The sequence below is a fragment of the Equus asinus genome, chromosome 23 (genome assembly GCF_041296235.1).
Source record: "Equus asinus isolate D_3611 breed Donkey chromosome 23, EquAss-T2T_v2, whole genome shotgun sequence".
NCBI classification, from domain to species: domain Eukaryota; kingdom Metazoa; phylum Chordata; class Mammalia; order Perissodactyla; family Equidae; genus Equus; species Equus asinus.
The window spans coordinates 48,868,628-48,884,808 of NC_091812.1; the positions used below are offsets into that span (position 1 = coordinate 48,868,628).

At 38.2% G+C, this 16,181-nt stretch overlaps 1 protein-coding gene across 15 annotated transcripts in view; it reads right to left on the reverse strand.

Moving 5' to 3' along the window:
- BNC2 (basonuclin zinc finger protein 2) overlaps positions 1 to 16,181 on the reverse strand; it is a 416,429-nt gene that overhangs the window by 121,916 nt on the left and 278,332 nt on the right. The window lies entirely within an intron of this gene.

Here is a 16,181-nt window from a genome sequence, read left to right on the forward strand (position 1 = left end):
GAGGTGGGTAGGAATAAAGAGAGAAAGGGAGAGGATAGAGAAAGTAGAAACAAGTTACTGGAAGTTAACAAGGTTCCATTTCTACAGATGGACGACATGCACATATGTTTAAGCAAGATTTTGCAATGTGAATCGTTCTCTTCCCACCTCCTCCTGCTTTGCCTTTTATTTTATTTATTTTTTTCGCGTGGATTTATAAACTGCAGACGACAGCAAATACAAAACACATTCAACTTTCAGAAAGAGAGCCACGGAGGAAATTTCTAAATGACTGTGGTTGGCTCTAAAAACCTAATTAATTTGCTAATTGAACTACGGCTCAACTCAAGTTACCACGGTGTCCCCCTCCCCCAAGCAAAGAACAAACAATTCCCAACTCATGCCATAAGACCAGGCCCAACCAATACCACTTCTCTCAGTAAGATTCACCCCTTACAACACCGGAATGGTTTAAAGAGGAAGAGGAGCGAGTTCTTTAGACCACAGGGGTAAAGGGGCTAATTTAGAGGGAATAAAGAAAGCTGACATCTGTGTGGAGGGCTAGTAATTTAAATCCAGTTAAATTAGCTAAGGGTGATTGTCCCAAGACTTGGTTCTCCCAATTTTCCACCTGCTGTTCATGTGTCAGATAGTTTAGTGTTCAGTGACATGTTCTCTAAAAATTATCCAGGAGAAACAAAAGAAAAAGACCTTCAAGTCACAATCTAGTACTTTGTTAATAGCTCTGACAATAGTTTAGTGTCAGATGAAAAAAGAAAAAAAATGACTAAAATCAAAGTTTGAGAGCTAATTGTGTTATTTCGGTAGAGAAAACTGAGGATGACCATTCTCAGAGTAAATACTTTCAATGAAACGAAATATTTCAACAATTAGGTCTTTTTCTCCTCAAATCTAAGAAATTATATCTCTCCCCTAGATCTAAAAGCCAAGATAAGGTCAAAAATTCTAGTCCTCACCCTTATCTAAGTTTGTGGGAACCCTACTGCAGATAATGTAATTACATTTTTCCTTGGTTTCTCTAAAGTGAACAATTAAGATAATATTGTCTCATTTAGAGGGCTCAAAGAGATGCTGCAAAGATTGATGAGCTTTGAACTCCTTGAGAGAACACAAAAGCACTAGATCAGCTGTCAGAATTACATGCATATGACCTTCTAGAGATTAAAACAGATAAACATGTGAGCTTGAAAGACAGTCATCTAATCTCATGAGTCAGGCAAATAAACATAAGACAATCACCATCGGGCTCAAATCGTAACTAGACCTGAGCGTACCCCAGGTTTCTGCAAGTCCTAAACCACTGCCTGGCCTTTCTCAACCACTCTTCCTAAAACCTAATCCCACGACAGTATAGACTACTGTACATGTGCACTCTGAGCGACTCTTATTTTAATATACCAGTATTTCTGCATATTAATGCCAGTATTTAAAAGTGCACGCACACACACACGATTTTTAGTATTTCAAATGTATTTTTTCAGGGCTCCTCCTCCACTCTCGTTTCTTCCTGACTTGTGGTCACTAGAGAGTTCATGTACTCTTGATAAATTGCTTTCTTACATCCACAGTGTAAAGGCCCTTATCATTTACCCGCTGGCTTCATTCAACACATTTACTCCCAGGAATACTTCGTCAAAGAGTTCGGGTTTCCTCATACTTCATTTCGTGCAGCTGATTTGTCTGATCTTTCCTATTCTAGTGGTTAAGTCAACTTTGAATAAATAGCCTTAAAAATTAATTTAACGTTTGGGAAAGATAAGGGATTCACAAGCCTAGGGATTGAAGTCTTCTCTCACTCCACAGGGCATTTAGACTGCAAAAATGCAGCAAAGAGGCATTATTATCCCGGTTCTTCAAGTACAGCTTAACTACTCAGCCTTCTGATGAGTGGCTGCTGCGCTTACAGAATCCAGTGACCAGACCGGAAGACATCTGCTCCTCCTCCATTTTCCTCCATCAACCCTCCCGGCCCATATCAAACGCTTCTTCACAAAATACACTGCTATGACCACAACAAATATGAAATCAAGAGGGTTCAGTAGAGGGGAAACAAAATGCACCAAATCGTGATGTTTGTCCATGTGTTTGGACCCTGTATCTATGCATTAAGCATATGCAGGTGTGTGTACCAATGTGTTCCAGGGCCAGGTGGAAAGCTGTCACTCCTCTCCTCCCACTCCCTACAAAGGGCTGGTACTTTTGGAAGATGAAGAGGACTGAACTGTTGGGGGTACAGAAACAAAGAGAAGTTGTTCAGAGAGTTGAAAGACCACAGATCAAATAGGTGAGGCAAAAATATTTCCCTAGACATGCTTTTGAGAACATAAGAGAGTGAGAGTATTGTAAGGACGTTACCTGATTCTTCTTCATAAGTACCCTACATGTCAAGAAGTTGCAATACTGTTATAAGACATACAAATATACAGCGGAGGTCAACAATTTTCTCTGTAAAGGGCCAGATAGTAAATATTTTAGGCTTGTGGGCCACACGTTCTCTTTCACAACTACTCACTTCTGCTATTACATAGTAGTTTCCCTGCCCCATCTGTGGTTTCACTTTCCATGGTTTCTATTACTCGTGGTCAACCAAAGTCTGAAAATATTAAACGGAAAATTCCAGAAATAAACAATTCATAAGTTTTAAAGTGAGCGCCGTTCTGAGTAGTGTGATGAAATTGTGCACTCTCCACTCTGTCCCCCCAGGACGTGAATCACCCCCTTGTCCAGCATGTCCACTATCTGCCCATTAGTCACGTAAGAGCCATCTTGGTTATCAGATTGACTGTCATGGTATCGCAGCGCTTGTGTTCAAGCAACCCTTATTTTACTTACTAGCACCAAAGCGCAAGAGTAGTGACGCTGACAATTCAGATATGCCAAAGAGAAGCCGAAAAGTGCTTCCTTTCAGTGAAAAGGTAAAAGTTCTCAACTTAATAAGGAAAGAAAATAAATCATATGCTGAGGTTGCTAAGATCTATGGTAACTTTTATTACAATATATTGTAATAATTATTCTATTTTATTACTAGTTGTTATTAATCTTTTACTGTGCCTAATTTATAAACTTTATCATAGGTATGTATATTTGGGAAAAACATAGTATACAAAGGTTTTGGTACTACCTGCAGTTTCAGGCACCCACTGGGGGTCTTGGAATATATCCCCCATGGATAAGTGAGGACAACTGTAGAGGGAAAGCAGATAAGACTTAAACCAATGGGCATGTCTGTGTTCTAATAAAACTTTATTTACACAAATAAGCACCTGGCCACATGTGGGCTCTGATATGAAGGATGGAAGGGTTGGATATTTAAAGAAAGCCAGTAGTAGAAAAGGAAAAAGCCCTAAGAGTGTGATTTAAGCAGCAATTACCCGAGAGATGAGCCGTAAGATGAAGGCTTGGAAAATATTAAACTGCCCAGCTTGCCGATGTCAACTGCAAGTTTCAGCATAAACATATCATCAAAGATTATGATCTATCAAATTTCTTGAATGTACCCAAATTTTCTGCTTTATAATTGCTGGATCATACTGAGTCACCAAGTTGTTGACAACTTTTGGGGCTATCTCTTTGGTGAACAAAGGGTAAGTGATGATTTTTTTGTGTCATGATACTGGTAAACTGAGAACTAGACTTCTGCCTAATGTCATGATCTTCCTGTCCGCCTGCCTGGAGGATTCAAGTCTGGATCTTAGCAGAGTTAGGAATCGGGTAGGGCCAACGAGGAGAAAGGAAAGGAAGGGCAAGAACTTGCTCAGCAGGATAGAGTGGGAAAAGATGGTTACCCTTTTATACTTTACGGGGCTAACCATCTGCTAAATTGTCCTGTACCAATACTATTTTCAAATGAAATCTTAACCAGAAATTGGGTATACAAAATGTATAAAAGTGAAGTTACTCTTGGTGAAGCTAGAGTGAGCATGGATCAGGGAACTTCCAACTCTGTGTCCTCTCTTCTTCCCTTCAACTTGTTTGAGCATCTCAGTGGGACCTCTAGAGTTCCCAGCAGCACAGTTTGAAAAGGCATTTTTCTATCCAGTAAGATGATATTGTTTTGCCTTTTTCACATCTACTCCCCTTCATGCTGGTAATAGAAATTGGATTTCCCTTTGGGAACCACTGTTCCCTTGCACTCAGTACCAGTTATTTCATAGAATTAAATATTTCTTAAGCCAGGCCTGGAAAACCAGTATATCCCAGTCCCCTGGCGACAGCAAGTGGTTCAAGGATGAACAAGTGACCTAATTCTGAACAGTAAGATTGAATCCAGAATTTTAGTTAGACCTAAAGTTTAGTTAGAACTAAGTTCTCTTTCCCCAAAATTTATAGCTGGTAAATATACTTGAGAACAAAAATCACATGGAGTTGCAGCTACACTGCAAGATGGTCTGAGAAGACCAAGTGCTGACAACATTGTTTGATCGAGAAGATGTGGATAGGGCAGTGCCTGAGGATGGCACCATTGCTGGAATTTTCCAAGACACAAGCCAAAAAAATCCCTCTCTCCCTCTCTTAATGTCTGTTTGAAGTAGGATTCCACAACTTATATCTAAAAGAGCTGTGTCTAAGACAACTACCTTTTGGGATGCTTCTCCAGCTGGGTACCATGTAATTTCAAAGTAGCTGTCGTGGTTCAACTTAAGGTATTTTAGTGCCAAGCTAAATGCAATTCACAATTTCTCCAACAACTGGAATGAGAGTATCCTTAACAATTTCATGCCTTACACAAATTTACAAAGTATGATGGACGCCTTCAACATTGATAAATAAAAATAATTACGTCTTTGGGGGGGGGGCGTAAAGGAAATGACCATTTAAGTACTAAGTAATGTCAGGCATCATTCTATGGGGTTAAAATGATCTTGTTTAATCTTTTAAAAAAAATTAAAAACATACAGTGTTACTAATATTGTCTATTTGGAGATCCCAGGCTCAATGAGGTTAAGTAACTGGCCTAAGGTCACTTAGCTATTTCTCCCAAGAAAATTCTGTTTCCACCACATGTTCAGATAAACAGTCAATAAGAAACTCTGGAAACTTTCTAAAGTCTTCATCAGGTAGGAAGTCCCTAACTCCTAGCAATCTGGGCTTCCTGCCCATCACTCTGCTAGAGCAAGCATTTGAAAGGTCACCAACATCTGCCTGACTATGAAATCCAATAGCTTTTTTCCTTCATTATTCTCCATGATCTCTCCACAGCAGCTGACCTGATTGATCACCACTCCTCCTAAAACACTCTTCTCTTTCATTCATGCATACATTCATTTATTCATCAGAACTTAATAACTTATCACTGCATGCAGATGCAAAAGTAATTTATGTTGTGGCCTCCACCTTCAAAGGTAGACAGACACAAGCAATATAAATGCTATAAAAGAGATTTCATAAAGTACTATAGGACACAGAAGAGAGGGCAACTCTGCCGGGAAAGCATTGTCTTGTAAGACAACTAGGAATTCAGCAGGCAAGAAGAGAAGAGAGCAATGTAGGTAGATGAACTAAGGCAGGGTTCTCAAACATTATGTGCACAGAATCAGCTAGAGGGCTTGTTAAAACACAGATTGCTGGGCCACCTGCCGCAGAGTTTCGGACTCCTTGGGTCCAAGAACTCGCATTTCAAATAAGTTTCCACAAGATGCTGATGCTGCAGTCCAGGGACCATACTTTGAGAACCACTGAACTAATGCGGCATGAGTAAGAGAACTGAATATCCAAAGCATATCTAACACTTTAGGCAAACAGCTGGAGATAAGTCCAAAAAGGTCAGATGGGCAGACGGTAAGAAGCCTTAATACTACAGGCAAAAACCTGTGGAAAGCTAATAATGTAATTTTATCTCGTGATCACAGGATATAGAAAATAATAAACATTTTATAAGATGAAAATGATTCTAAGTTTAGACATAAAAATCTGACAAGAATCTAGAAGTTTAATTAAAGCAATGGTTGTCAGCTGGAGGGACACGGCACACGGTTAGCAGTAACAGCAGCTGACAAAGGTGCTGAATGAACCTCAAGGACAGAACCTCAACCCCCTAAAGAAGGCGACTCAAGAGGGAGATGGTCATGTTTACTTTGAAAAATTACCAGAGGTGACCCTGACATGCACCCCACACACAGGCCACAGTGAAAATCACAGAGACAGAGCAGGAGGCAGGGGTGACCTAGAGCCAAGTGAACAGCATAGGGAATTTCTGCCAATACTCCACTGGTGATGCCTTGACGCGGTGGACTTCAGACTATGATATGCCTAAAGCTGGGGTATGCGGAGGCCTTTCAGGAGGAATGCAGACAGAGGGACTCGATTTCCAGATCCTGCCATCCCATATTTACTCCTGCCTAAAACAGATCCACCTGACAACAGGCCTGCAGGCTCACACGGATGTTATCCATTCCCGTCTCTCCTTTGAAAACTGTACCCTTCTTTCTTTCAAAATAAAGGTGTACTCGGGCTTGACTTGTATGGTGCACTGGCCCAGGGCATAAAATTCTCCTGGATGCCAAAATCATTGAGGATTTGAATTGCTATGTGGATGCTTCCTTTAATAATTAACATCAGCGCCAAGAACCTGGAAAAGGGCCCTCTTTCCCTGACTACACACATACAAGTAAAGGGTAGCTAGAACCTGATATTTAGGGAATATTCAGAATTTACATAGAGGATAAGGTGGGGCAACAGTAGTGAACTCCCCTCTTGAATTCCCACCTATTTTAATAAAGTATCACTCTTCAGAAAGTATCTGATGAGAGCAAAGCAAAAATGTCCAAGACGAAAAATGGCTTTGCCCCCGACATACTCAAAGGGAAATGATTCTTTCCGACTCTTCCTGATACTCATCCCTAGGAGGTATCATCAACTGGGAAGAAAAGCCCCTGAACACATGTAAGTGATGCCAACAGCTTTAAATTCCATATTTTCCTGGACCTACAAAATTTGCAAGATACACTGGGTAGGCTGTGGATGGAAGTTTTACACGATTCCTTGCAGAAACTATGTTTATCACTTAATAGGTAGTTATAACCCATTTAATCAAATAATATCAAAGCGTTTATTTCAGTTATGATTATCATTTTCATCTTATAAAATTCTCTACATCTTGTTAATAAAAGTAAAATTATAATAAGTTATGATCTAATGCCAACTTAAGTTAGGGGCTGGCCCCATGGCCGAGTGGTTAAGTTCGCGTGCTCTGCTTCGGAGGCCCAGGGTTTCCCGGTTCGGATCCTGGGCTCGGACATGGCACGACTCACCAGGCCAAGCTAAGGTGGCATCCCACATGCCACAACCAGAAGGACTCACAACTAAAAAAAAAAATACACAACTATGTACTGGGGGTGCTTTGGGGAGAAAAAGGAAAAAATAAAATTAAAAAAAATGTTATACACTATAGTACATCATTGCAAATTGAGTAATGAGAAATAGCATTTCTATTATAACTGAATAAATTAATTTTATTAAGTCCACATTTTATTCTGAACTGTTTTAGTGATCATAATTTATTGATGTTTTTATAATTTTTCTCGAAATGCATACTAATACATTTATTTGAATTGAAATGTGAGCTTAATTTTTTCCAATGAAAATGAAGTTAGATTTGGCAGGCTAATTTGACCGAGAGCACTGGTGGAAATTTTCATCAATTAAGATAGCTAAATCTGCAGTGGTAAGATAAAAGTATCTCCTTTAAAAAAAAAAACACAACATTTTGCAGAAGTTATTTGAGTAACTAATTTCTCAATCTTTTCTGCGTATACTAGAATAAACAATCTGCCCCTAAATGAAAGACTAACAGCTATATTTATAAATAGGCATTTGATATGTCTTTTTCCAGAAATTGAGAAAGTGAATGACTATAACAACTTCTGGGTAATAAGGTGGGTGATTTCCATTTCTTTCCTTTAACAAAACTAATTGATCATTGTGTTAATTCTTGGCATCTAATCTGAAATGATTTCTAAGAATTGAATGATGATGTGATAAAGTTCTTAGTCCCACCAATTCACGTGAACAGGTGTTTCAGCAGTTACATCTGTAAAAATGAACATTGGGACTTGAATTGATAGTATACCTTTTCTCTTTCTTAGAATGAGTCCACGGTTACATGAACTAATCTGGGAAGAAGAAAATTTACAGCCCCATCCATTTTATTGACACACGTATTTCTGACAAAAACCCATTTATGTTTAACAAATTATGAAAATTTGCATTATTTACATTGCTTTGATCAAAATTAAATAATAAAATTTCCATTCATAGATTTATTATTTTCTTAATTTTCATTGCAGACATGTATGATAAGTTGAATGATAAAAGACTTTCCAGCAAATATAAGACTGCATTTATGGTAATGTTATTTGGGGGAAGTAAATCGGAAGTAACAGTTTAGGAGAAAAAACAATGACTTAAAACAATGATTTAAAGTTCTCAACATTTAAAAGTGCTTGGTGTCCTCCAGATTAAGGACAGACAGACACCAAGGGTTCAAATCCCAGCTCTGCCACCTACTTGCTATATGACCTTGGCAGGTTACTTAGTGTATGAAAATGTTAAGATGGCTCTTGGTTTTCAAAATTCTTTTGGGGGCAGGCACGCCAATAGCTTGAAGACCACTACCTTAATTCAAGGAGAAAGGAAAGGGAGGGCAGAATCAAGACCAAGCCAAGAAGCAGGGGGAAGAAAACAGATGCTTGGAGTGAAGATGAGGCAGCGTTACAGGAGGACTAAGAATTTCTAGTTTGGGGAATTTGGAGGGGAAATCAACGAGATGCAGGGGAACCATCAGGATTCCTGAGGAGCTGCCTCTCCAGCTGCCCACCTGTGACAGTCTGCCTCTAGGAATCCAACTATTCACACTCCGCAGGTCATCCCTCACCTATAAATTGAGCTCTACCCAAGCTCCATGACCTCAACTCCAAACATGGCCTTGACCCCTATTGCTGTGAAAGATAGGACTAAGAAACTAAGCCAAAATGCTTGAAATCAAACCTTTTTTTTTTTTTTTTTTGGTATTTTCTGACTGGATATGTCACAGGTGCTCATTGAGAAAATGCAAATTCAAGAAAAAGGAAAACAAACAAAATACAACCATTCATAATCCCACCACCCAAAGGCAACTATTATCTACATGTTGATGTAGTTGCATCTACTTTTTTCAATCCATAGTTTCGTATACAATCATGTACCACATAAAGATGTTTTAGTCAACGACAGACTGCATATATGATGGTGGTCCCATAAGATTAGTACTATACAGCCTAGGTGTGCAGTAGGCTATACCATCTAGATTTGTCTAAGTACACTCTATGATGTTCACACAGTGACGAAATTGCCTAATGCATTTCTCAGAACGTATCCCTCTTGTTAAGCAATGCATGTCTGTAGTTGAGCTCACACTATAGATACACGTTTCTATCTTGTTGATGTTGTTTTTCTCACTGAACACTATATAGCGAGAACGTTCAAAATTATCTCTGACTACTTAGTACCCATGAACTTTTCCACTTCAGTTTTCCCTGGATCAGTCCCTTCTTTCTGCCCTAACTTCTACCACTTACGTGCAAGTTTTTACACTCTCCTAATTCCATCACTGCAAGTGACTCCCAGCTGGTCTGGTCCACCTCTGTTCTCTGGCCTAATACATCCTAAATATAACCTTCAAGTCAGTCTTCTCAAAAGACTGCTTAGAACATGTCTCTTCTCTGCTCAAAACTTCCCAATGTTGCCCCCCACCCCCCAGTACAAAATCCTTAAGCTGGGTCAGAAGACCTTGGACAGACCGATTTACTTTCCATCCTAGTAACTCTGACACAGGCCCTCTGTTCCAACCAAAGTGAGTTACCCACTGCCTTCCAAACATTCCTAGTACTTTAATATTTGAACACTAAATGACTATTTCCAGGTCTCCATCAAGTTTTATAGATTTAGTGAAGAACAAAATAGACATGATTCAGGCTCTCTTGAAGCTAATACACTAATGAGGAAAAGAGACTTTTAACAAGTACACATTAACACACAGAATTACAAACTGGGTGTGTGACATGAGAACACAATTTCAGTGCAGAGTTGGGGTGGAGTGTCCCAGGCAAAGCCAATTCTGCTAGGACATGAACAAGGGAGAGCAGTTCAAGATGAGGCTGGAGAGATGAGCAGGGTTACATCTGCTCAGTTAAATTTTTTATTTTCAATGCTGTTCCTCAAATGCCTTTCCTCTTTCTTATTTACCTTTTTGACTACCTTCTTCTTCCATCTTCAAGTTCTGTTTTCTTTTTCCATGAAGCCTGAGAGGTCCCCTCATCTAAGAGCAAACTGTCTGAACAATGATGGCATTTCCGTGTGCCAGCCATGTACATCTACATCCCAACCATATGCTGCCCATTTACTGGGTCTCTTATGTGCTTTTTTATCACAAGAGCTTGGATCTTAAGCAACCGTATCTCAAACATAACCACTCCAGAGTGTTCAGTCCTCATATTGTTAAACGGATGAACACAGTTAAATGTGCAAAGAACAGGAAAAAGCCATTATGTATTTGCACTGAAAGGCTAAATGTATGATCCCACTGTGCCACCAAATTCTTAATCTCACTCATGTCTCTTTCTCAGCCCTCTCCTTTGCTCCTCACACTCCTCCACAGAACGGTGGGGGGAGGTAATTATGGCGGTTTAGTGAGCGAAGTGGGGCTGCTGGCCGGGCAGGAATTCTGACTAACTTTGCATAATTTATTCCTTTTCCTACCACTTCAAGCATTATTTGGGGGCATCCAATGGATTCCTAGGTAAAAACAGTATAAAGTCTAGAATTGTTTAAGAAAATAAGCTCAATAAGGGTGCAAAGGCTGGATCATAATGCACAGACATTACGAAAACAGACATTATGAAAATCATAGTACAAATCACTAGATTTGTGATCGATGTGCTAGATTCATGGTCTTATAGCTATAGAAAAAGATACAGTACGACTGTGGAAAGGGATCAGAGAACAGTCACACAATAAGACTGTAAGAATAGCATCTACAAAGATTATTTTTCTTTCGTAAAGGGCCTAGAGTAAAAAAAAAAAAGGCAAACAGATAAATTAACTTCTTTTTAGTACGTAGAATTTTACTTGGAAAAAGGGTTTAACTGCATAGTATGGTTACTAGTTAGAAAAAGGAAAAACAATTCATACAGTAAGAGCTTCTTAAACTGTGAATTAGGTTACTGAGGGAGCGTAATTTACCTGGATTTCGTTGGAATGCCAGAAACAGAAGCTTAAACTAGTAATTTTCAGGCTATAAAACAGAGGAGAAATTGAGGCCTGTATATAATTTCAATAAACACTTTGATAGGATCTATAGTTTTCCAAAGGAAAGTGGTGGCTAAGCCACAAGACCCAAAAATGGCACGTAATTCTGGATGAAGAAAACTCATTTCTGTTAAGAACAGAATCACTTTAAGGACAACAGCCAGGATTTTTGTGGTTCATTAATGTAAGTGTGTAATGTAAATGTAAAATAAGTATAAAATGTAATGCAAAATTTCTAATAAATGTAACGTAATATATGCTTTTAACTATATTGCTGACTTAGAGAAGAAAGTAACATCCTTTATAAAATTCAGTTTTTAAATGTATAAAATAGTGCCAGGGGTGGGTGAGGGGTGGTTATAAAAAAAAAAACTTGCATCTATCAAATAAAATGTGAATAACTATTTTTTTATTTCACTTTTTAATAGCAGGAATTGCTCCCCAACCTTCAAATAAATTAAAATAAATGTAAACCTGTAATTCTACAGACTTCACTTCCAATATTTTCAGTGAAGGTCACAGAAATAAGAACATATTCAGATACTTTTTTTTCTTAATGTAGGAGTATAAAAGTGCTTTTCACTGATCCTAGAAAATTGGCTCTCAGTGATAGTTTATAGTTCTTAGTTTTCCACAACTTTTTTAAACATAACTTTCTTTAAAAGCCAAATTCAAGTGACTTAGGTGGTTTTCACAGGAATATGCTCAAACATTTCAGTCCTGATGTCCAGTGGACTCCGTCGCATAGCTGGTGAGGCACCGCCACGAGAAGTTACAGCCATTCAATAAACTAAGAAGTGAGCCAAGTGGAGAGATTTTTTTTCCAAAGCCACCTACTTTGCAGAGTAAAACAATTAAAAATTTGTATGAAACGGTCTAAAAGGAAACCTTTTATTTCACTAATTTCCAATCCTGCCCTTGATATTTTCCAATTTTTAAATGCTAATTTGAAGCAATTTTACAAGTGAAAACAAACAACAATAAAGAAGCCTTATCCTTTCATTTTGGGAAAAAGCCAAGAGAACCTTAAATTACAAGGCTAATTGTTTCGAGAAGTCCACGTCCCTTGCCTCAACTCCCCTTAGGATTCCAAATTCTAACAACATCAAGTGGTCAGTTTTCAGGAGCTCTGAGTCCTAGATGATTATTTTAATTTTCAATAGACTAACATTTAACACGTCTTTAAGGTACTGTTTTATGAAATTCTTTCCACGATCACTTTAAGAGTTCGAAAATAAAGTTGTTAGTGACAGGATTTTATTGGAGGAATTTCTGGGATCAGATTTTTAAGTTTTAATTACTTATACACAGAGTATTGTTCTCTTTCCTACTTCAAATATCTAGGCCATAACCTCTGAATTTATGAGGGTGGGAGGCTCTTCATTCTTGCTAATATGACCAATAATTTCCAATTATACCACACTTTATAACATGCACACTATACCCAATATAATGATATGTCATTTCAACGTGGCTAGCCCATGAACTTCTAAAGGTTTAATGGGATTTTGCGTATTTAGAATTTCATCATAAAGGGGCCCTTTGGAATCATTATAACATCAATCCTTTCCCATTAGAAGACTCAACTCTCCTACTAGGAAAGAACATCAGGGCACAAGGCAAAAGCTTAACCCACCTGTAGATTTTAAGCCACATCCTAATAAAAGCTGTAGCACCTGGGGAGAACATTAATAAATGGCAATGATGACATATTAAAAACTTTTTAGTGAATCGAGAGATCAATCATGCAGGCGGACAATGATTGTTATTGAGAGAAAAATTTCTCATGAGTTGAAGTAATATTTAGATCTGCACGTTTTATTCACTACTTTTGGGGAAAAGAACTATGTAATTGGGAGCAAATTAAGTACAAAATAACTCATGTTCCATTTAAGTCACAACTTTCTAACCGTAACTGTCAAGGTTGAATTAATTAGGATATTTAATACCATGGAGAGAGAAGGCTTGCTTCTAGAATTTTTTTAAGGAAAGAAGAAAAGGAATGATATGTAGCTGAAAGAGTTGATCCCCAAGCCTGCTGATAAAAACTGTCAGCCCTTATGTGTGAAGGGTTTATTTTTTTTCTTGAACAAATAGCGTGTCAGTGTTTTTAAGTCAAAAAACTCCACTGAGCCTCCATAAACCCTGATTGCATTTCTATACCTTAAAAACCTTATGTGAATGGTCCTTGATTTTTTTCTTGTTCCTCAATACATGAGGGATAAGTATATGAATACTCTTATAGTCCATTATGAATGTGATTCTAACCTGTAGGGAAGGAAATGGGGACAAAAGGAGTACCAATGAGACCCCACTGTCCTATGGATGTTAATCATCCCCAGTTGACATGTAGCTTTGAGAGCATGTGGATATGCACACCCAAACACCCACAATTAGTCCAGGGTAGAATTTGAGCTCCACCTGAGACTATATAGGTAATATTTCAAACTGATTGGCATTTCCCCCCTGTGGCCTTATGCATAATAAAGTCTTCACAACAGACTTTGGAAATCATTAAAGTCTGACTGAGGAACACATGAAAGTAGACTGTCAACGCCTGGCCACTCAGAAGCTCTCTCTCCTGGCTAGGAGATGAAACAGGTCTTTGCATTTACTTCCTCTCCTTCCTCCTTGCATGGCCCACTTCTGGCGGCACGTCCTTCCTCATTTGCAGCAGCTCCATCAGAAGGTGGTAAGGGGAAAAGAGAAAATTTAATCTGCAAACTTGACAGTCAGTCTAGGAAGAGTTTTGGTAATTGAATCTACTTGCTGAAACCAGGTTTGAGGATTATTATATTACTGCTGCTTTTCTATCCAACTCTAGTCGCCAAGGCTAGCTGAAAGTTGACTATACAAACCTCACTTTATTTAATTGACGCACCCATGAATTAAATGTACGCTGACTACAAAACATCCCATTTTAAAGGTAACATTGAAATTTGCTGCTTGAACAGACCATGTAAGTCCTTATTTTAAACAAACCAAAACCCTAATTCTTCCGTAAGAGCATAATCACCCTGCCCCCAATTTATCAGCTTTAAAGAGTTAATTTTCTGGAAGTAGCATACATCTAAAAAAAATTTCACTAAGGAAACAGTGTAAACGCCAAGAACATATGCTTTAAACTCAATCAGATGTAGTAAAGAAATATTTCAAAATTGAGAGAGAAGAGCAATACAAAAAGTCAGCATCTGGTAAGAAATACCCAAAAGAAAGAAATGATTATATTCAGTCTTTTTTTTTTTAAATGAACGTCACCTTTGTGTCACAAGTATTTTTCCTTTCCTCTCTCAGTAAGTCAGCCTGAAATCTCATTCTATATCTATAATCAATCTTTCTTTTTTTTTTCCCCACTGTAATCCCTTAAAACTCTGGCCTATCACACACACTTTTGACACTGATGTGTGTTTTCTTCTGGATTGCCGGATTTGCTTAATGCATATGTCAAGTATCAAACTGCTTTGCTCACAAAAAGAGTTAAGAAGGCAGTCTTGAGTCTTAGGAAAAGTCCACACTAACCAATTGTTAAGTGCATGAGCAAAAAATGTTAAGGACTAGAGCAATGCTTGCTGATTTTTCCACTAATATGATCGACGTATAATTAAGCAGACAGAGAAAGCTTCCAGTAACACTTCCATTCTGTGCTAGTTGGCTATTTGACATATATGAGTTATCAGCAAGGCTAAATGGCTCTCAGAGTTTAGGCCACTGGCAAAAACAAAAATGTTTATACCATTACAAATATTTAATGGAGTCCAAACTTTCAGAAAATAAATCTCCTGAGATGTGTGAACAAAGAAACAGGGCAGATACTGGTTAGCTCTTTGAATTCCAGTTACCAATTTGATATGATAACGACTCTAATTTCTAATAAGAAGAAAACTTCTATTAATCAGTGCTGATACAAACAAAAAAATAAATCCAAATTTTTAAATGTAGCAATTTTCCCCTTAGATATTTTACTGTATTTAAAAACCAGTAATAGAAAACACTTGCCAAGTTCATTTAGTCTCTGACTGAGGCTCACATATGTGATCTCCTAATTTACAGCTTGCACGTACAGATGTTCACACTTAGTAAAAGGGCTTCTTAATAGCTTTTTTTAATTAAAAGTGTGTTGATAATAGGTGTTTTAAACATATCCAAACAACACAGCTGAACTGACAAATACCTGTCTTCATGCCCTTCCACGTCTCACATCGTGGCAAGATTTTATGAGAGAGAAAAGATTATGATTCCGTAGCATGTATATAGAATAAATGTTACCCCCAAAAACCTGCAAATGAAATCTTTCATTAATTTTTCTCTCTATGATCTGTTTCCAAGTAGAAAATGTTAGATTGCTACTAGGCTTATGTAGCCGAAAGCAGAACCACACAGCCGTTGCTCGCTGCCTGCAGTTTTTTTCCTTTGCAAAACTTTGAACCCCGTCCAGCTTTGACACACTGCCTCTTCAGTTAATAACTATCAAGTTTCCCCTTGTCTCCTGTCTACTTTTCTTTGAGGCAATTGCGCACTCAGCACCCCGAGATAATAACACACATCTATAAGATAAAAGCAATGGCATTAATGTAATTGTCTGCCTCTCTCTCTTTAGCCTAATCTTTTTTTTCCTTCAGTTTTGACTGCCTGTGTGACACCTGTTTTTGTCTCCTCTGATCCTACGACAGGTTTTCCGCTGACAAGGTTTTTGCCTGACAGAGATTCTGCAGACAAGAACATAATAAAATATGAAGAACTGCTTGTCAGAGTTTCTGCCAATGCTCACATGAAATAAAGAAAAAAAATGACTTTTTTTTTTTTTTTTATAAGCGGCCCTGTTGATGGTCGCTTTTGGCCTGTCAGGAAAAAGACCTCCCTGGCCAATTTCTCTAAGCCAAACAGGTGTTTTCTTTTAT